Source organism: Gopherus evgoodei, chromosome 1, assembly GCF_007399415.2.
Source record: "Gopherus evgoodei ecotype Sinaloan lineage chromosome 1, rGopEvg1_v1.p, whole genome shotgun sequence".
Taxonomy (NCBI): domain Eukaryota; kingdom Metazoa; phylum Chordata; order Testudines; family Testudinidae; genus Gopherus; species Gopherus evgoodei.
Window position 1 is genome coordinate 137,993,667 of NC_044322.1, and position 22,250 is coordinate 138,015,916.

The window sequence follows — 22,250 nt, forward strand, 5'->3', positions numbered from 1 at the left end:
AGCTGCCTGAGCTTTCCCGTGCCCGGTATCCTGTGGAGGACTGGCCGAGCCTGCCCCATGCCCGGCATCCTGAGGATCTGCCTGAGCTTCCCTGTGCCCGGTATCCTGAGGACCCCATGGTCTGGGACCCACCGGAAGAAGCCGGCGAGACACAGGTACCCAGAGAGGGGGAGGTCGGAAGTGGCCTGGGGTAGCCGACTCTGGTTTGGCTCCCTAAGAGCCTAAACCAATGTCAGTGTGTTGCGGCCAGGATCCCCACTGACAGCAGCGAGTCTTGGCCGCTGCTAGGGCCCCGGGCTGGGACGCAGTGGAGTGGGTGGGCCTGCGTTCCCCCTGCCACCTTCCAAGGGTGGCAGACTCCCCTTCTCCCTGGCCTGAGGAGGCCTTCTTTATAGACTTACTGTTTGAACTGCTGCTCAGCCCCTGCCTGAAGGAGCTGAGCCCTGAACTGCTTAGTGCTCCACCCTGACCAAGGGCCTGGGCTTAGAGACTATTTGTTGGCCCTACCCCTGTTGAGGGGTCTGAACCCTGACCTACTTTGCCGTCTGTAGTGAGGCGCCCTGGCTCCCAGCTGCGCCTGAGAGGGCTGAGCCCCAACGCCAGACGTTTACAGAGCCCTAATAGGATTTTAAATCAGTAGCACGTTTCATTTGCATTTCTTTTACCCCTTTCTACAATATACACTGCACATGTCCTAGGGAAAATGCACATTCTTTCTATACTACTTTTTTTTTTAAACATTAGCCATATCAATTTTTACATAAGGTGTAACTGTTTCTTTTGTTCTTACAGAGTTTTCATGTATCCTTATCAAAGTGACAGTCTGATTACACAGAGCCATTTTAAGACTCAGTGTTTTTAACATTGCTTCTTTTTGTTTTGTGCACCTTACCTCTGCTGTTGCTTCAGAGGGTCACTGTTTATTGCTTATTCTTTCACTACAGCTCTTATCTGCTATTGTTACAAAAAAAACCAATCAACCAAACAAAAAGACTTCAGAATCGCTCTCTATTCTCCTGATTTTGACTGCCCTATTGCAGCCATGACTTGGTCTTTATTTAAAAACATTTTAAATTTTGTAAAGAATCAAGTTACTCCTTAAGGGTTAAATGCTAAATCCCAAAGCCATACAACACTAATTACCTGTGTCTTGCAAAAAGATCTGTCAGTTTTGCAACTTTGAATTAAAGAGTCAAATGAATTTTTAGTGGCATTAAAAACAAAAACAAAATCAATTTATCTTACACCTACAAAACAGGAGTTTTACAAACCAGATGTTGATTTAGATTCTTAGAACTTTACATATTTTCACAGACAAATAGATACATACACATTTTCTTTTCCTTAACATTCCTTTACACTGCTTTGTTTTTACATAGCTGTATATTATTTGGATTATTTACAGACCTTCTTTTGGAAAAGGGCCCATTTTTCCTTCAGAATGGCTGCAAAGAAACCAAGAATTCTCTCTCTTTAACATGGTCCTTTTTAACATTTTCACAAAGTTTAACTGCTTAATTCTCTCCAGTCTCTGTAGAATTAACTTTTCACTCTTTCCTTAAATCACTTGTTTATCTCCCAAAATGACACCTTTATCGCCTCAGATTTCACCATTTTAAGTATTGTTCCAGGGGTTCATGCCTGCACTTACTGCTTTTCTTACTCCTGATACTAGTCCCTCAGGGCTTTCAACCTGTTTTTCAGTTTCTTTATCTGTTGCTTGTCTGGGCCCGATCCTGCTTTTTCCAGTGAACCCTTTGTGAATGCTATTGTGGTCACTTCACAATTTTGAAAGAAATGTTCAAGGAAAGGGACCAGGAAGGGTGGGCGCTAGTTGAGGAGCCCACCCTCCTTTCTGAATTGGTAGTGGAACACTAAAGAATTAGTTTTTGAGGCAGACAACAAAGGGGAACAGAACAAGGGGCTTTTTGTCCTTTTTACAATGAGATGGGAGTATAAAGAGGGTTGGATCAATCCGGGGTGGATTTTTTTTGAGAACAGGGTAAAGGGGAGCGCTCTGTCTGGTGGTGGGAGAGGAGGCTTTTAATAAAGCTCTTAACTTATTATTTGAATATTTGAGAGAGGCGAGTTTTGATTTTGTCCACCTACGATTTGCCTCTTCCCACCATTGCAGGAAACAATTAACCTCTCCTTTAGCCAATTTAGTTTTAGGTTGGCAGAGTTTGTCCTTTAAGACGTCCACTCGGTCTTTGTTCCAAGATTTTAACAGTGGCCACTGAGTTTTGGAATCCCCCTGAGTTAGCCTAGACCATTTTTCCAGAAATTTACGGGAGTCTGGATCCTTTTTACAGGAGTCAGGACCCATCCTAAATACATAAAATGAGCCGGCGTTCGTTTAGGGAACTGTCCTGACTTAGATGTCTGATTACCCATACAGGTGGACTTCACACACCAATCACACAAGAAGGAAATTCGGGTTCATCAGAGCGATGCCCGATGCAACACACAAAAGGAGCCCACAGGCTACTGCCTCAATCGCCCTTGCTTTCACACCAAGGGTTTTACCCAAAGTGCGGTGCGACTGCGATTGTGCAGATTCCACTCACTCAGACCGCAGGGACAGGAACCCCTTGGTCGGCCGATCCCCGAAAAGAGATGGCACCCAGACTCAAACACTCCACAGGAGGATGGATAGACACAGAGACAGGACAATCCTCAGTCTGGACAAAGCACAGAAATAATTACCTGACTAGATTCCTGATGTCTGATCCCGGGATCCCTACCAGAACAGAGTGGGAACCAACAGGTTCGATGGCGTAGACTTCACTGTGGTCTTGTGCCTTTCTGTTCTGGTGGAGGACCGCTCGGGCCAAATGCCCAGGTACCGGCTGCCACGGTCGTCCTACAAAAACGGTCAGGAATCACACAGCCCCAGTGAAGACGGTTGCCATCTCAGTGGAACCTCCACATTGTCAAAGTTAGACTCAGGACTCAGTTTGTCAGACCACTCTGTTTTATTAGCACAGTGCTCTGCTAATAACACCCAGATAATGTGAGCACCATGCAAGACACAAACTGTCTTATTTATACAGATAAAAGGGTGAGCACGTAACAAGATAACAAAGGAAGCAGAATCTGATAAGTTTACCTGGGCTAGGCATGCATATTTTATTTCCTTATTAACTATTACCGATCTTCTGTTAATGTTTCACCATTAGCATCCTTATTTATGCCTAATGTTTCTTTTCCTGGCACCTATATTTCAACATTTCTTATTTCTGCTTAAAGGTCCATACACATTTCTTTTTTTAGAATATAATTCATTCTACTTTCACAGCTCCATATGAAAACACAAGTAGTACATTGATAGAATTACAGACCCCGCCCTGGAAGCGTAACTCTAATAAATGAGTGTACCCCAAAGTAACGGGCACATCTGGTAACCGGAGCAGCAGATGCTGAGGCCCAGACAAGCCTCCAGCCCCCTGCAGATGCCCTAGAGCAGTGGTCCCCAATCTTTTTGGCTGGCGGGTGCCAGCCGAAGGACCACTGCGGTGGTGGAGCACCAGCCAAAATGCTGCCGAATTTCGGCGGCGACACCTCTCTATGACGACGCTTGCCGTCGACAAGCGACGTCATCGAGAGGCATCCCCGCCGAAATTCGGGGGCAACGCCTCTCAATGACATCACTTGTCGGCGACAAGCGTCGTCATCGAGAGGCGTCCCCGCCAAAATGCTGCTGAAATTCGGCGGCATTTCAGCAGGTGCTCTCCCAGGGGCCAGGACGCAGGCATCATATTGGGGACCACTGCCCTAGAGAGACTGCAATCACCACCCAAGGCACCCTGAGAGCCCGAGGGCACCTTGACTTCAGCTATAGGAGCTGTGGTAGGAAGCAGACCAGGGAGGGACTAGTCAGTGTCCCTGAAGCAGTTGGTGTGTTGCAGGTGGATTCCCCAACAGCTTTCTGGCGAACCCCATTGCTACTCCAGGGCTCTGGGCTGGGACCCAGTGGAGCAGGGTGGGCCTGGGTCCTCCTACCAAGCTGCCTCCCTTTTGGGAGGGGGAAGCCCACCAAACCCCTTTTCCATTGACTCTGGACAGTGGGCCATGCTCCCCTTCAGACAAGGGGGGGGCATCAACTCTGGCCTTTTGACTATGCAGCTTTGTGGCTGAGCGCAACCATATTGACTTAATCATGGGACTACCACATCCTTACCTCTCCCCCAGGGCAATGCAGGGGGTTGGTACTCGCTCTGCAACATGGTGGAGTATGTGGGCAGTGGTTGGAACCTGCTGAAAGGCTCCCAAGCAAAGGGGTCTTTATTTGGTGACTTATTTGAGAATATACTCAGTCCTGACTTCCTTTAATTAAGATATATAATTCTTGATTGTACTAATATTTGCGCATCTTTTTTTCTCTTTAAAATATTGTTCAGGCTGTGGCCTTCATCAGGGCTGGGACTGCCAATAACAAAACTGACCTGGGACTGACAAGGCTACAATTACACTGTAGTGTACAAAAATATTATAGCTATTTTGAAGAGGCAACACTTTTGGTATGTACCAGCAGAGGACAGTAGGCACTAACCATCTTCACAGAGAAGCTGGCTATACAGCACTCTGAAGTCTGAGTAGAAAGAACTTTCCATTTGTTCATTATTTTTACAAATTTGACTGGGAAACATTTAATAAATGACAGTGCCAAAGAGCCTTGACTATTCTATGCAAAGAACATTAAATACTACTGTAGTGCCATGGTGACCCTTCTAAGCCCTTGTTATAAATACTAGTTTACTAGGAATGGATTGAAAACCATAAACTATGAAGTATTTGACTGAAGGCACTCTCACATATTGTCTGTGCATTATAAGAAAAATGTTCATATACATTCCTAGAAAAGCTACTTGTTACCCTAATGCACAGCATCTTTCTTCCCTTTCAATAACAGGAAATGAGATAAGAACAGGGCAAAGAATGGTGACAACTGAAGCTGACTAAAGCTCTCTAATTTGCAATTGCTGAGATACTAAAATCTTAATTCCAGGTTTCAGAATAGCAGCCGTTTTAGTCTGTATCCGCAAAAAGAACAGGAGTACTTCTGGCACCTTGGAGACTAACCAGTTTATTTCAGCATAAGATTTCGTGGACTACAGCTCACTTCTTTGGATGCATAGCATCCATTGTCTATTTGTCCTTAATATTTGGATGCCTTCCCCCTAATATGGATTATCTTCAGTTTCTTTTATTACAGTACAATAATGCCAAGGGATGGTCAGCCAATCTTTAATTTCAAGCTCAAATTTGATTAGGGCTTTATTTGTTGATTGAACCTTTGCTGAAATGAAAAACCATGGCTGTCTTAATGAAGCTGGATACATCAGTTGCCATCAATTATAAAATTCAGCTTTTTCTCACTCGGGGCTACTTGAAGGCATGTACACTAATATAAGCAATCTTGCATGAACAGGCAGAAATACAGTTGTTTACACCCTGGGCCTTGGTGTCCCTATTGATTAACTCTGTCTTGGAAAAATATAAGTTAGGTTCAAGGCCAATATCCTGGGATACCTAAACAGTGGAGAAGTAATTATATTCTGTGTGTCTATAGTGAAAATATCTGCATCCATAAGTTGATTAGTTGGTTTAGAGCAGGTTTTACTTCAGTTATCCATATTTTAATAGAGTAGTGGTGTTTTTCAGCAGATGCCTCTAACCTTATCAGGCCTTCGCTTGGGGTGTTACAAGTTGAACAGCTGTCATACATTATGCACCGAGGAACTCTGCATTGCCCCTCAACATTTTTTTGTATGACTTTGCAAGTGTAGCTGTTAGATTTGTGTATTCAGACTGTCATCCGTTCTTATGAAAGTTTTTTAATTTAAACTTGTGTGTATTTTGCCAAGGTTCTAGGCACCCTACTACCTGTTACAAAAATATAAATGGAATTAAACAGCAGCTACCCCCAATAATCAATAGAACAGAACCCTATACCAATCACACAACTCCCTACCTGACCTCCATCATGAAGATCTAACTCTCATCAAGCCCCTACCCTTCCCAGAAGTTAATGCATCTTGGAGATTGTCCTGAGGGGCAGCATAAGGGAGGAAAACTTATTCCCTAGGTGACACCCTTTGACAGAAAACACTTTCGCTCCACTCCATCTCCTTTTTAAAATTGAGGCTATCCAGTTCCAGCGCTTCTGCTGATCGGCACTCTGGGAGTATGGCAATCTAAAGTAGGAGGGTACCAAACTACTTCAATTGTGCTGAATTACATGTTAGTCTAGTTCTTGCTTTGGAATTATATGTGGGAAATTAAGGGTAAATGGGGTTTAGTTAAATAAAGCTAACTTTCTGTGGTGCTCTATAATAATGCAAGCACCTACCATTATGCTTTAATAAGAGTTTTGCTGTCCCATGTACAGTGGCCTACACAACTATGATGTGATACAAATAACATGTCTTGCCAAGGCCATTAATCAACAAAGACGTGACCATATTGGCTCAGACAATTAGTTAATCTAACTCACTATACGTCTAACAATGACCGATTACTTTTACAACACAGAACGAGCGTGTGTGCACGTGCATAACAAACCAATCTAATTAGACTGTTGTTTATGGAGGGCAGGTGGAAGTAAACTTCTTCCTGACACCAACAGTAAATCAGTTTCTATTCAGAAGCTTGAGATTTGTTAGCTATCTTACCTCACTAAGCAACAAATGGGGGAAGGATTGCCCACCTAGAATCCTCTCACTGTGGGTCTTTGCTTCCCAAATGGAAAAGAGGTCCAGAGAGCCATAGGTGTGGAAACTAGGAGTGGTAGGGGTGCTGGCTCCATGCCCAGGCTTCCATTCCCAGCCACCAGCCCTAGGTCCTGGTTGCCTGTCCTGCCTCCTGGCCACTGGCCCCATGCCTGGGGCTCCATGCCAGGGACCCTGTTCCTGGTGCCCCATGCCTGGGACTCTCCTCCCTGGCCCCAGACTCAAGTCCCGGCCACTGGCCTGGCACTCAGGGCTTGGGTCCCAGTGGCCAGCACCACTTCCTGGCCACTGGCCACACACTGGGGCTCTACTCTTGGAGCACTGACCCAGCTCACTGGTCCCATGCCTGGGGCCCTGCACCCATCCCCCCACTCACAGGGACCCAGCCACTGGCCCCATGGCTGGGGCTCTGCTACTGGCCCCATACACAGGGTCCCGGCTGTGGGCCCCATGCCCACCCTCAGCCTTTGCCCCCTTATCCCTGTCTGGATCCCCCCCCTCCCAGAGACATAGCACTGCTGCCTGCCCTAGCTGGGGGGAGGGGCACAGACAGGAGTAAGGGGACTGGCTTTCAGCAGCGCCACTATTAAAAGGGTTCCAGTGCCACTGCTGAGACCTGCATATGGGTCTGGAATTAGCTGGGGAAGGGGGTGTAATCCCTTCCCTCTGCTCTGAAAGGGAAAGGATACAAGCTGTGTTTGTGTTCAGCCATCTGAGGGCTTCGCTCTCATTCCATCTCAGAGAGAAAAGCACAGACTTTGTTTTAGTGAGGAGGAGGAGGAGGAGTAAGTAGTCTTGGGAAGGCAGATCTGTCTCGGTAGCAAGTGCAGACTGCTGCTTTGTATTCGGGGACCAAGACTGGAATCCTGATGTTCAGGGCCAGTTGTAGTTTCTCTATTCTCCTAGCACTGAAGTCCTGCTAGAAAATCTGAGATGGCCAGCTTTGTCCTAGTTGCTTACTGAGATACTGTATAATATTTTACCAAATAAAGAGAACAACAACATTCTAGAAGAATATTCAAGGCCATGTGAATTGCTATTATGTGAATAGTTAAACATGAAGTAGTATGACATCTTGTTCTTAGAATGTTGCTGGAATGTTACACATTAAAATTTCTTGCCAGAAAGGGCATATGAAAACATCACATTTTATAGCATACGTTACTTTTTGTAAACTTGGCCTTCAGGATTCAGCATTGATGAAGCAAAAATATAACTGGGACCAGGGCTTAAGTAGGACTAGCTGACCCAATGCTCACTTGTCCTTGCCAAACTTGACTGATACATCATGTTAACAATGTATTAGCTAACTCAACTCTACACTGTTGTGTTCTAACATGATAAAATGTAGCGAAGAGAAAGCCAGAGAGGTGAGATATAGTCATTGTCTTCAATCTACTTCCATTCTCCTGAATAGCCCTGTGTTCAGTGGTGTGTAGACATTTCTTGTGGACCACTTTTACTCATTGTTAGGAAAATATGTAGACTGTGTGTTCTGTGACTATTCTGATAGTCATTCTTTTGAAATATTTATTAGACAAACAAAAGGCTGATGACAGCATTTTCTTACAACTCCAGTCATTAGGTATTTTTAGAGATGCCCATCACTGTAGTGTCTAAGGGCCAGATGTTCAAGATATTTGGGCCTGGTCTACACTACAGAGTTAGGTTGACATAAGGCAGCTTACATCAATCTAACTCTGTAAGCATCTACACTAAAATGTTGCTCCCACCGATGTAACTCATCCACTATGCTGACTTAATAACTCCACCTCTATGAGAGGCATAGTGCTTAGGTTGGCGTAGTTAGGTTGACACAGTATCAGTGTAGACACTCATTACTTACTTTGAATTTAGTGGCCTCCAAGAGGTGTTCCACAATGCCCTATTGTGACCTTTCTGGTCATCATTTTGAACTCTGCTGCCCTGCGACCAAGTATGCAGATACACGCCCCTCCTCTTGTAAAGCCTGCAAATTTTTGAAATTCCATTTCCTGTTTGTAAAAGCAGCAAAGAATCCTGTGGCACCTTATAGACTAACAGACGTTTTGGAGCATGAGCTCCGTCAGATGCATCTGACGAAGTGGGTATTCACCCACGGAAGCTCATGCTCCAAAATGTCTGTTAGTCTATAAGGTGCTATAGGATTCTTTGCTGCTTTTACAGATCCAGACTAACACGGCTGCCCCTCTGATACCATTTCCTGTTTGGTTGGTGTGGGGACCTCATTTAGCAACTGCCCAACTAACCATACTGACTCCTACACAGCAAACATGCTCCTGCCTGGAGTACACAGAAGGTAGTGGATCTCCTGGGTCTGTGGGGATAAGAGGCTCTTAAGGCTCTGAACCAGCCATAGAAACATCAACATATATGAGCCGATCCCTTGGAGCATGGGGGAGAAGGACTACAACAGGGACATGCAGCAGTGCCACATGAAAATCAAGGTGCTGTGGCAGGCATACCAGAAGACAAAAGAGGCAAATAGTTGCTCCGGTGCAGAGCCAGAGGCATGCTGCTTGTACAAGGAGCTTCATACTGTCCTTGGAGGAGACTCCACCACCACCACCAAAAGACCTGTGGATACTTTGGGGAAGTTGGAGTCACAGGCCCCCACAGTGAGGAGGAAGTGTTGAACAAGGAAGAGGAGGAGGAGCATGGGGGACAAACAATCAGGATATCTAATGGCACAGCAAGCCAGGACATCTTTCTGATGCTGGAGCAGTTGAGCCACTCCCAGCAGTCCAGCACCGACAAGTCTGATGCAGAGGAAGGGATCTCTGGTTAGTATGCAAGTTGCTTTAATATTGCAGGGACACATCTGTTTGTCTACTATTTTTTAATCATGCTAGAAGAGATAGTGAAATAACCAATGAAGGTACAGTTGCTATCTGCTTCTTATTGCTCTGTGCAGCTAGGTAGAAGGGGTCCTGTGGAATAGTTTGTTTACATGCACCAGGATGTCCTGTGAATTCTCCATAGAGATTTCAAGGAAACTTTCCTGGAGACAGTCTGCGTCCTCTGCCAAAGGTTTCTGGGGAAGGCTGCCTTATTCTTCCCACCGTGGTAGGAAACTTTCCCATGCCAGTCAGCAATTACTTCAGCAGGCATCATTACAGAACACAGGTTAACAGCATACAGATCTGGTCTGCAGCCAGGTGCATACAGGAGCTGTTTCCTTTTGGGCTCCACTACCCTCAGGAGAGAGAGAGAGATCAGCTAAAATCACCACAGCATATGGAAAATGCTGCCAGTATTCAATTAAAGTGCCCTATCCGCAAATACTGATGCCAATGTGCTCCCCCTCATTGTTCCAGATAGCCTCTTTCCCCCAGGGCCGTACTCACCATGGCTGGGACTGCCGCTGTGCTCTATGAATCCTGAGGAAAAGTGAGAATGTAATGCTTGTAACTTGTGTGGATCAAGGGGAGTGAAAACACTCATCATAGTATCTCTGTGCATTGTGTCATGTGCAATTAGAAATGTGGCCTTGAAGATCCTTCCATCCACACCAGAAGAGCAGCTCAGCCACATAAGGAGAAGCAAGAGAATATGGGAGAACATGTTCCAAGAGATTCCGCAGAGCTGTGGTGCTGCGGATAAGTGCACTCTTATTGCAGAGCAGCTTGGAGGTGCACTTTTTCAGCAGAGTGGAAAGGGATGCAAGTGTTCAGGGCCATTAATTGTGTCCTGGCACAAAGGACTGTGACTCCTGGCAACCTGCAGGACATTCTGAATGGTTTTACAGCAATGGGGTTCCTATACTGCAGTGCGGTGATAGATGGCGTTCATATCCCTCTTTTGGCACCAGACCACCTTGCCATGGAGTACCTCAAAAGAACTGAAAGGGCTACTTTTTTATGGTATTGCAAGCACTGGTGGATCACCAGGGATGTTTTACCAACATCAACGTGGGCTGGTCACGGAAGATGCATGATGCATGCATCTTTAAAACCACAGGCCTGTTCAGAAAGATGCAAGCAGGGACTTTCTTTCCAAATGAGCGGATTACCATTAGGAATGTTGAAATGCCAATAGTGATCCTGTGAGATCCAACTTATCCCATACTCCCCTGGCTTATGAAGCCGTAAACCAGCCACTTCAAGAGCAGCAAGGAGCGCTTCAAATAGAGGCTCAGCAGGTGCAGAATGACTGTTGAATGCGCCTTTGGACACTGCTGCTGTCTATTCACACGATAAGACTTTAGTGAAAAAAATCTATTATAGCTGCCTGCTGTGTACTTCATAATATCTGTGAAGCAAAGGGGCAAAGTTTTTGCAGGGGTGGAGTGTGGTGGCAAAATGCCTGGCTGCTGATTTTGGACAGCCAGATACCAGGGCAATAAGAGCAGCTCAACAGGGAGATATACAGCTCAAGGAGGCTTTGAAGGACCATTTCAATAGTGAGCCACAGCAATGTGTGGTGTTGTTGTTGTGTGCTCTGCTTGGCATTGTTTTTTAGTACCTCAGTATGAACCATGTAATGAGTGTTGTGTGTAAGGTAATATAACATTGCAAGTGAGAAATTGCAAGAGGGGAAGTGGGGGATATAATATACTTGAACTTTAGCAAGGCTTTTGACACAGTCCCACATGACAAGGTGGAGAAATGTGGGCTTGGCGGAACTACCATTAAGTGGATATATAATTGATTAAACAACCGCAAACAAAGAGTAGCTATTAATGGAATGATGTCAGATTGGAAGGTAGTCTCAAGTGGGTTTGCACAGAAATCTGTCCTGGGTCCAATGTTATTTAGCACCTTCATTAATAACCTGAATGTAGTAATAGTGAGCATGCAGATGACACAAAGCTGGGGGTGAGGATTGCAAACACTGTGAAGGAGAGAGCTAAAATTCAAAGGAATCTTGATAAATTGGAGAGCTACAAAATGAAATCCCACAAAGACAAATGTAAGTTGCTTCACTTGGGGAAGAAAAACCAAATGTACAAATATAGAATGGAGGATAACTGGCTTGGCAGCAGCACTGCTGAGAAGGCCTGAGAGTTGTGGTGGATTACAACCCCAGCGTGAGTCAGCAATGCGATGCTGTTGCAAAAAAAGCAAATGCAATTTTAGGTGGCATTAACAGAGGAAAGTCACAGGAGGTGATAGTACCACTCTACTCAGCTCAGGCTGGGCCTCAGCTGGAATACTGTGTCCAATTTTGGTCATCAATGTATAGAAAAGATGTAGAGAAACTAGAAAGGATCCAGAGACAAGTGACAAAGATTATCAAAGGGATGCCCAGTAATGGATAACTGGGGGGATCTCTCCCCTTCTTCCTATGGCTCAGTAAACCTTTGAAATGTGTTCTTTGAAAACTAAGCCCAGACAAAGTTTCTTCACCCTGCTGCTGGGGTGTAACATCATTTTGTCTTTTCTCCTGCTTGATAGCTTTGTTTACCTTATATGTAAATTTGCCTTCATTGTTGCTGCCTGATGTCCAGGCTGGTCAGAAAAGCAAATACGCATTCCTTCATCTAGGGCAGACTGGGCTTATTCATTGCTTGCCAAACACATTTTAAGAACATAATCCTAGCACTTACTTGTAATTCTTTGTACACACTCAATTTGTACAAAACAAAGATTTCCAGGACCAGAGTGTTATCAGTTTGCATATAATATCTCACATGACGCCATTTTAGTTACAGACTATGAAACCAGTGTGTTAGCTGTTGTGAGTATGCCAGGCCTGACAAGAGTTGCTGACAGAGTAGTGAACCACCTAGGGCCTCTATGTCACATTGTGACAACACTTCTTGGTGTTTGGTGCCCAGCCCCATGATTGGTGAATGCAAAGCAAATGTTTGTGCTCAAATTCAAGTTTTTCCATGGGCAATTTTTTTTGGGTGCCCCTGGGTATGAATGAGGGAAATACCGCAGTACGTGGCTCGCTGGTTTTGTAGGTTTTGCATGCATTCAAAGAGAATTGTATAACAAAGACTGGCCAGAGGAGGGCAACAAAACCTCAAACAACCGGCATTCTACAAGGGAAAGTTCCTTCAAAACTCAAAAGGTTTCATAAAAGATAAATAATTCCTCAACAAAAGGAACTTCTAGTATTTACAAGTCTAAATCAATAGCAAATGCCCCAAACTCCTTGTTGGAGATGAATGAATGTGATAGACATTCATTTTTAATTAAAATGCCAATTTTAGGAGACAGAAGCAAAAAGGAGATGGGAGATAGGAAAGAATTTTCTATGCTTTAACAATCTTATTGATTAACATCTGACAGCCCATGAGGATGCTATTTTCTGAAAAATTATAAATATCTTGAGATCAAAAGGAATAATTACTCCGAATACTACTAATAAAAGTCTCTTACTCCACTGTGTACTGATAGTGTCAAAGAGATTAATTTTTGGAAGAGTCTAAGTATTGCTCATATGTAGTTTTCCACATCACTCTCAAAAAGTCTCAACTTTGTAGTCCGAAAGGAAGTTCATTTGAAACTACTTTTTAGGAACTAGATCAAGGCTGATTGTAGGGGGCATTGTGTAGCTGTATGATTTTATCACCAGAAGGAGGAAGGACCAAGTATAGTTTAGTTCCAACTCACAGGGATTGCTAAATTTTCTCTACATGCTATGCATCGGGTCAGGAAGCTTTTAGTGCACACCCTGCCTCCTGACACATTTGCGCAGGGGCAGATCATAATCCATCCCAGAGAATGGCAGCCTCTAGCAGGGTGAAATTCCCCAGAGCAGAAAGCCCCCACAAATCCCTACATACAATTTAGAGCCCTTTTTATGGGTTTAAATGGTGCCTATGGACTTGCACAAACCTCCTGTACTGGTGTGAATTAAAAAAAATATAGCAAGATAACACCTTTATTATGTTTTAATGGATAGGACTTCTCTCTGTGTTTTTTCACTTTTGCATACAAGAAATTGAATAGCTCTTTTCCTTCTAAATTTATAAAGATATGATTTGATCATTTTTTATCCAAGCTAAGGCATTAGATGTATTTACAGTGATTTAGAAGCGGCCTCGAAAAATATGTAACACAAATAAGTTAAAAAAAAATCTGAAATGTGGTGAAAAGTGAATCTAAAAATCAATAACTTGGCTGCCCCATATCTTATCCTTATGGGTTTTCTGAGTCTTTTCTCCTAAAACAAGAATAAGTGTTCCTGTGAGCATCACAGAGGCCATATATCTGTGGAAACTTATTCTGTATTCCATTCTCTTGGGCAACAAGGCTCTAATAATGCTGCTCTATCATGAATGGGTTCATCTGTGTGCAGGAGGAGTGCTCTTGATGCACTTTCCCTCCCAGGAGCACGAGGATGGCATTTCTGACAGGTCTCTTTTTGGGAGTGGAGGGGTTCCTTATATGCTCTGCCTCCTGGGCAGCTGCAAATGGAGGTCTCAGAATCGGGTCAGTACTGATTTTTTGTGTGTGCTAAATCAGGATGAGTCCTGTGTGACAAAAGATTCTACCCACTCAGATACCAAGAACTACATCCTGGCCCTGTGCTCTTCAGTGTCTACGTAAGACTATTCAGGTAGGTGCTGAAACCCTGCAGATTCTGCTGCCAATAACATGCTGATGATACTAAATTGTGTACTGATCTTTCCTTTTCAACTGATGCAACCTTTGTAAAAGTGTCAGTGCCTAGAGGAGACCAGCCCTGAGATGTTTGCACTTGACCCAGGCAAGACCAAAGTAATCCTGATCAGAAGGAAGAAACACACTTGAAGGATGGGCTGATCACTGTCTTTCCCCTCCAAAAAAAGTGCTTTCCTCCTCCTCCTCCTCCCCCATTATCTGAGTGATGTGACTCTTCAGGGTTCTCTTGAGCACTGCATTTAACCTAAAAATCAATGGTGGTAAATAACCTTCCTTTATCTGTAGTTTGCTAGGAAACTTCATCCCTTCCTCCCAGATGAGGATCTGCACAGCAATCCATTCATTGCCACCCTACTGGATGACCATGACTTACTGTATATGAGACTGAAGATGGAAGATATTCAAAGGTTCCAGCAAGTGCAGAAGGCCGTAGCTCATCTGTCATGGTATAATCCCCCACTCTGAACCTTAGCGTCCAAAAGATGGGGTACCAGCATGAATTCCTCTAAGCTCAATTACCAGCTTAAAACCTGTAGTGCTGCCACCAACCAGGAATTCCAGTGCCTGGTACACTCTGGTCCCCCAAAAACCTTGCCTGGGGAACCCCAAGACCCAGATCCTCTGGATCTTAACACAAGGAAAGTAAACCCTTTCCCCCACCGTTGCCTCTCCCAGGCTTCCCCTTCCTGGGTTACGCTGGAAGATCACTGATTCAAACTCCTTGAATCACAAAACAGAGAGGAAAATTCACCTTCCTCCCTCCTTCTCTTTCCCCCTCCCAGACTCTCCTTGAGAGAGAAAGTAATCCTATCACAGAGAGAAATTAACCTTTCTCTCCCCCCTTCCCTCCTTTCTCCCCACCAATTCCCTGGTGAATCTAGACCCCGTCCCCTGGGGTCTCACCAGAATAAAAAAAACAATCAGGTTCTTAAACAAGAAAAGCTTTTAATTAAAGAAAGAAAAAACAGTAAAAATTATCTTTGTACATTTAAGATTGAATATGTTACAGGGTCTTTCAGCTATAGACACTGGGAATACCCTCCCAGCCTAAGTATACAAGTACAAATTAAAATCTTTTCAGCAAATACCAATTTGAACTCCTTCCAGCCAAATACACATTTGCAAATAAAGAAAACAACCATAAGCCTAACTCGCTTTATCTACCTAGTACTCACTATTTTGAATCTATAAGAACCTGTAATAGGGAGATTGGAGAGAAACCTGGTTGCACATCTGGTCCCTCTGAGCCCCAGAGTGAACAACAACCAAAAAACTAACAGCATACACAAAAACTTCCCTCCCTCAAGATTTGAAAGTATCCTGTCCTCTGATTGGTCCTCTGGTCAGGTGACAGCCTGGCTCACTGATCTTGTTAACCCTTTACAGGCAAAAGAGAGATGAAGTACTTCTGTTCTATTAACTCTTACTTATCTGTTTATGACATCATCTCCTCAATGGGACAGGCCATGTAAGCATGTCACTCCTATACTTCTTCTGGCTCCCTGTCCATTTCCATTGTCAAAGCCTGATACTGATCTTCAGTGCATTTGGAATCAGCTACATTAGTGACCACATCTCCATTCATGACCCACAAAGCTATGTTCTTTTGTGACAATGCAGTTCGCAAAGCCTAAAATCAAGAGCATGAAAACTATATAAGGTCTTATTCCAGGAGGTCCAACTGTGAAACAAGCTTCCAAAGGAAATAAGATTGATCCAGAGTCTGATAATCTTCAGAGCATGTTGCAAAACCCTCCCCATTGACAAAAATTTCTAATAACATGGTAAATGAAGAGGGGTACAAAGAAAGAAAGAACAGAAATATTATGTGCCAAATGACCAGCATCTCTTTTCCAGAGAAGAGCAGAAGAATCCATGAGGCCCACTAGGGAGCTTGCCATATAGAGCTTATGTTCCCAGTAAGTGCTTTGAAACCACCATTATGATTGCTGTAGAAAATGTATAGATAGATGGTATCTGCTGAACTAGAATTGACTTGAACTGTAATTGTGTTTCTTTTCCTCCATCAGAAGGCTGCATCAGCCCCCAACTGGGCCAACCAACACCACCCCATGCATCTCATAGAAGCCACAGAAGAACAATATAAAGTGCTTTCTCCCACCATTGGCAAAGCATTCTTCTTCTCCACACTCCCAGCTTACGCCAGTTTTAGGATCTCATGAGTCAAAGCTGGATTCACTGTATGGCAGCACACTACCACTAGACTGCTCTTGTACTTTTCAACAGCCACCAATTTATGCCTTACTTTCTTTTTCCATCCAAGAAACAGAAACACACAAAAATATATTAAGCATGAAACGAGGAGGGAATAAAAAAGATTTACTGATGTCTATTGTAAGAATTAGGCTTGGCAATGTATTTCTTTATTTAAGATAGCAAGGTACCCTACCAAGCTTGGTGCACCATGGATGGAAGTGTTCTCAACCTCTGTGGGAGGGAGTGGTTTATCTTGCTCAACAGAGACACTTCTAGCTTATGAAGAACAACATGGTCTGACTCTGAAGGGAATTCTATCCAGTTCTTTACTGAAAAGTATGACTAATCTAGGGTTGGAGGATGTGGTTAAGGCAAATGAAAGATCAGGAAACTAAGAGGTCTGAACCGATACTGACTTTGGCTCCGGGAGAGCACCCTGTAACCCCCATATTCATCATTTGTATATATTTCATTTAAAGCATGCCATGTCAGGTATCATGCTGAAACCCACTGTTCCATCTAAATATGTACATCCTTAATGCATATGACGTTATTAGAATTGTGTTGTATGGTTGTCACTAAAATATGCTGTGAGTTTGAGAAGTGCCCAGATACTAGTTTCCCAAAGACAATAACCTTGAGGATAATCAATGCTTGGGCGAGTGTCGAACAACCATCAACAGCCATTGTCCAGCAAGGAAGTTACAATTCAATAACTCACTTGCACTAGGCCACACCAGGGGAAATGCCCCCCAGACATTACTTATGTTCTCCAAGCACCTGGACTAAGAGTATAAAATAGAACAAAGCGGACCCATGCTTTGTCTTTTCTTTTCTTCACCACCTATGCTGAGAATGCTGGAGCTGAAGAGACTGGTCCCCAGGCTAAGAGGGAAAAGTCTGCATATAAAAGACTGTGACCAACCTGCAATATCCAGTGGGGTGAGAAACTGCTTCATCTAGATGTTGCCCAGTCTAATAGGGTTGAAGGTTTAGACTGCGTGCTTATATTTTCTTTACTTTTGGTAACCCCTCTGACTTTTGCCTATCACTTAGATTTTAAGTAATTATATCTTTTGTAATCAATAAACTTATTTTAATGTTTCTCCTTACTAGTGTGTTTGACTGAAGTTCTTGGTAAATCTGCTCAAGTCACAAGACTGGTATATGTCCACTTTCCATTGATGAAATGGTGAACCAATTAATGAACTTGCATTGCTCAAGAAAGGGTCTTGAGCAGTGCAAGACGGTATATTCCTAGGTTACAAGGCTGGGAGCTGGGGGGATTGGGCGGCTACCTTTCTCTGTGCGATTCATGAATTGCTCTGAGAGCATTCATGCAATCAAGTTGGGTGTGGGGCTCCACATGCAGTTTCACTGGGTGGTAACAGCATCTAGAGGGGTTTAGGCATTGTGAGACACAACCCAGGATAGTGATAAAAGGGGGCACAGCAGTCCCAGGTTGCACCTTGGAGCTCCCGTCACACTATGTTATGATGAATTACAAATGATTGATCATTTACATACACTATTTTTGTTACACAAATTCAGTTAGCCTCATCAATACCCAGGAATTCTCTGATTGGGCTTCTACCCCACAAAAGTGGCAAAAGGGTTAAGTTGGGCCTGAAAGACCCACCAGTCTCACCTGGATGCACATGGAGAGTGGTCCAGCCTAATTAATGATGAAACCCAGTGTGGGAGGGTCTAGATCAGGGGTTGGCAACCTTTCAGAAGTGGTGTGCCAAGTCTTCATTCATTCACTCTAATTTAAGGTTTCGCGTGCCAGTAATACATTTTAACATTTTTAGGTCTCTTTCTATAAGTCTATAATATATAACTAAACTATTGTTGTATGTAAAGTAAATAAGGTTTTTTAAATGTTTAAGAAGCTTAATTTAAAATAAAATTAAAATGCAGAGCCCCCTGGACCAGTGGCCAGGACCCGTGCAGTGTGAGTGCCACTGAAAATCAGCTCACGTGCCACCTTTGGTATGTGTGCCATATGTTGCCTACCCCTGGTCTAGATGGTTCTATAAACAGAGGAAGTTTGGGAGAAACTCTACAGTCACTCTTCTGGTGGTAGGGAGTGAAGAGATTTATATGCAACAGGGAAGACTCTTGCGGGGTGAGGAGAAAGGCTGGGGAGTGGTTTGGATGTATTAAAAGCTCAAGGAGATAGCAGTAAGGAGTCCGGAAGATTACAGCTTGACTTCCTGTCCTAGGGTCCCTGCATTGGAGACCAGTGTTCCCCTACCAGCCACTGGTAAGGTGGTGTGAAGCCTCTGGGAAGGGAATACAGACTACTGGAAGCCCTGAGAAATGGGTGTATGGAACATATGGCCCAGAATTGACAGTGGCAGACCAGATTAAGTGTTCAGACGCTTATATTTGTTAGACTTTTTGTTGCTCTAGAAGGAGTGGGACTAAAGCAGGACCTGGCCAGAGAGCTGAGTCACAAGAACAGCCAGATCACTACAGGACAAGAGCATTTGTCAGCAGAGGGCACCAGAGGAAGAAAACTTGCTATGCCTCACCATGTCCAGGTATGAGGAGATGTGCCTGAGGCGAGTTGACTGCTATATGTGGGTGGAGAGTGCAGGTCTGACTATCACCCCTAATAAAAGGGAAGGGTGAGACTGATCATAACTTAAAGGGGAAAAAAAATGGAAGTGGTACATCTGCTGGCAGCTGCCCAGCAACAACATATGGCTGTGCTACAAAGGCAGCAAGATCAGGAACAAACACAGTAGGAATTCACTGGCAGCTTATGGAAAACCTGCAGAAGTAGCAGGAGGTGCAATGTGCTGCCCAGCAACAATGGCATACTCCTGGGGGAATTCTGTGCCAAAAAATAAAAAATGTTGTGCACGGTATTTTGAAATTTTGCATATTTTATTTGTCAAAATAACACAATATAATCACTCAGATTTCAAGTATCAGAGGGTAGCCGTGTTAGTCTGGATCTGTAAAAGCAGCAAAGAATCCTGTGGCACCTTATAGACTAACAGACGTTAGTCTATAAGGTGCCACAGGATTCTTTACTCAGATTTCAATTATTCTGGTAATTTATTTCAAAATACCTGTCAACAAGTCAACAATATAGAAAACAGCAAAAAAGATTCCCCCGGGAATAGAGAGTTAAAGAAACTTCTATAATAACCCAGTTCCAGTTGGAGGGTGCTGGAGGAAGCTGTGTGGGGCCCCAGAGTCCAGACACCAGCATTCTCCCACCCCCAGAGCTCAGCCATGGGGCAGCCCTCAGACACCAGCTCCCCCTCTCCCCAGACACCAGCTGCAGGGCAGCCCCTGGCCCAGACACCAGCGCCCCCACCAGAGCCTTTACTCCACCCTGCTTCTTTATTGTCTCACCAGGGACATGTTGTAGTGTGGCCTTGCCCTTCATGCTTTGCCAGAACTGGCTGAATCTCCCAGGTCCTCTCCTGTCCCTGGGAGAATGAGGATCAAAGAGCGTGCAGCCTCCAGCCCAGCCAGGCTGGTTGCTCCACTCACTGCAAGCCGGGCTCTGCAGAGTCCAGCAGCCTCTCATTGCAACCAGAAATTCTGTGGGGAAAACAGGGAATTCTGCAAAATTCTGCATTGTGCAGTGGCGCAGAATTCCCCCAGGAGTAAATGGCAGAAAGCCCAGCAGAGGAATGGTTTGGGAAACAATTGATCCCAGCAGTGTTGTGAAGCCCAAGTAAGCCAGATGAAGTCAGCTCTGGATGTCTGAGCCCTGGGGATAACCGGGTGTAGCCTGATCTATAAATTATGTATTAATTATATTGATTACTTCAGAATTCTGAGTTATCACTTTGAAGGTTGACAGATTCTTGTCCCAATATCAGGCCCAGTATTATTAAAATTACTATATAGTTTGGGAACCTGATGTGCATAGTTGCAACACTCCTAGAAGAGTTCCTATAGTATATTTACAATAATTTATTAATGCATTTAGCAAAATCACAAACAGTCTAACTCAGTAAGGTAGATTGAGATAATACAGAAAGTACACCTGAACACCCATATACTCACACAATCCCTTGCAGAACAATCTGAAATGTTAGCCATTATCTTCCTCATCAGCATCACCTTCTTCATCATCACCAGTGGCCATCATCCTGGCATCTCCCAAGAGCAATAGCTCTCTCTCCTACGGCCCACAACTTTTATAATATGTTCTGCTGATGCCATATGTGATAGAAACCAAGGTGTGGGGAGTGCTGGTAGATGCACTGATGAATTTGAGATAAGGACAGAGGAAAGAGAGGGTTTTGGCCCAGAGGATAGCCCCATATTTGCCAGTGCATGTCTTCTGCATCCACAGTCAGACACGGGTGTACCCAACTGCGGAGATAGAGCTGGAGATAGAGGGACAGCAGATCCAAGTGGGATAGTCAAACATCTCCCCTGGCCCATGATCAGAGGGAGGAACTGATGTGAATTCCTCTTGCTCTTAACAAAGAAGATGGGGCAGAACCCTGCGGAAATAAAGGATGAGCCAGACACAGAGGTATTGCATGGCACTGTGTTGACCAGCAAAGTGGCTGCTGAAAGGTGCCAGCAGGAGGCAATTGGTCAGATCCACATTGTACAAAGGCAGCTAAAGCCCTGGAAACATGTCCATGTGACTCCAAAACTGGATGCTGGCTACCGACTGGGCAGGAGGTCCTGTGGTAAGTCAGCTCTTCTACAGACCCCACTAGAACTAGAAGTGTCAATCTGAATCAGAAAATGCTGATGAAAGCTACTTCCAAATAAATTCAAATTCTGTTATAAACTGATGGTCTGACAGGATGCCTGGTGTGCAGCCTGGGACTGTCGGACCACTGTGCTCCCCTGAACTCTCTCCAGCCTGGATCGTCTCTCACAATGCCTTGCTAGTGATCAGGAGCAAAACCCTCCAGGCGCTGTTATCACTCAGCACAACCACATGTGGAGCCCCACATCCAGCTATATTGCATGAATGCTCGCAGATCCACTCATGAATCACACAGGGAAAGGCACTAGCCAAATCCGCCCCCCTCCCTACTCCCAGCCTTGTGCCTCAGGAATATACCATCTTGCCCTGCTCAAGATGAGAAGTGCAAATTTATTAATTGGTTCACCACTTCATCAATGGAAAGTGGACATACACCAGCTTTTGTAAAACCTAAGCACATTTACCATTCACTTCAGGCAAACTCACTGGCAAAGATAAACAGTAAAACAAATTTGTTAACTACAGAAGATAGATTTTATATAATTATAAGTGATAGGCAAAAAGTCAGAGTTGGTTACTAAAAGAAAACAAAATATAAACGCACAGTCCCGAACTCTGAACCTATTAGACTGGGCAATATCTAGATTAAGCAGTTTTTCTCATCCCACTGGATATTGCAGTCAATAGTATACAGATTTTACCCTTTGAAATCTGGGCCAGTCCCCTCAGTTGGAATCTTCAGAGTGTCCTTGTTGCTTGCAGTGTAGGTGGCTAAAGGAGAAAGACGAAGCATGGACCTTCTCTGTTCTGTTTTATTCTGAGTTCCCCACTTGGGGAACACACAAGTCCAGGCAAGTCTGATGGGCATTACTGAGTCTCTAGGCAAGGTGAGCAATTCCCCTGGGTGGCCTCATGCAGGTGAGCCATTGAATTGTAGGCCCCTTGCTGGACAATGGCTGTTGATGGGTTGTTTAACACCCCATCCAGGTGTTGGCTGCTTTCCTTGCTGTTGCCTCTGGGTAG

At 44.3% G+C, this 22,250-nt stretch overlaps 1 long non-coding RNA gene across 3 annotated transcripts; it reads left to right on the forward strand.

The window, feature by feature from the left end:
• The first annotated feature begins 113 nt into the window (after positions 1–113).
• LOC115656636 lies at positions 114–17,637 on the forward strand. Of its 3 annotated transcripts, XR_004001709.1 has the most exons (5): positions 114–155; positions 14,187–14,243; positions 14,594–14,754; positions 16,166–16,227; positions 16,339–17,637. It is a non-coding gene; the product is annotated as an uncharacterized LOC115656636 (long non-coding RNA). The 3 variants fall into 3 exon arrangements; XR_004001708.1 differs by lacking the exon at positions 114–155 and having other exon boundaries at positions 11,686–14,243; XR_004001707.1 differs by lacking the exon at positions 114–155 and having other exon boundaries at positions 11,686–14,754.
• Positions 17,638–22,250: the final 4,613 nt, after the last annotated feature.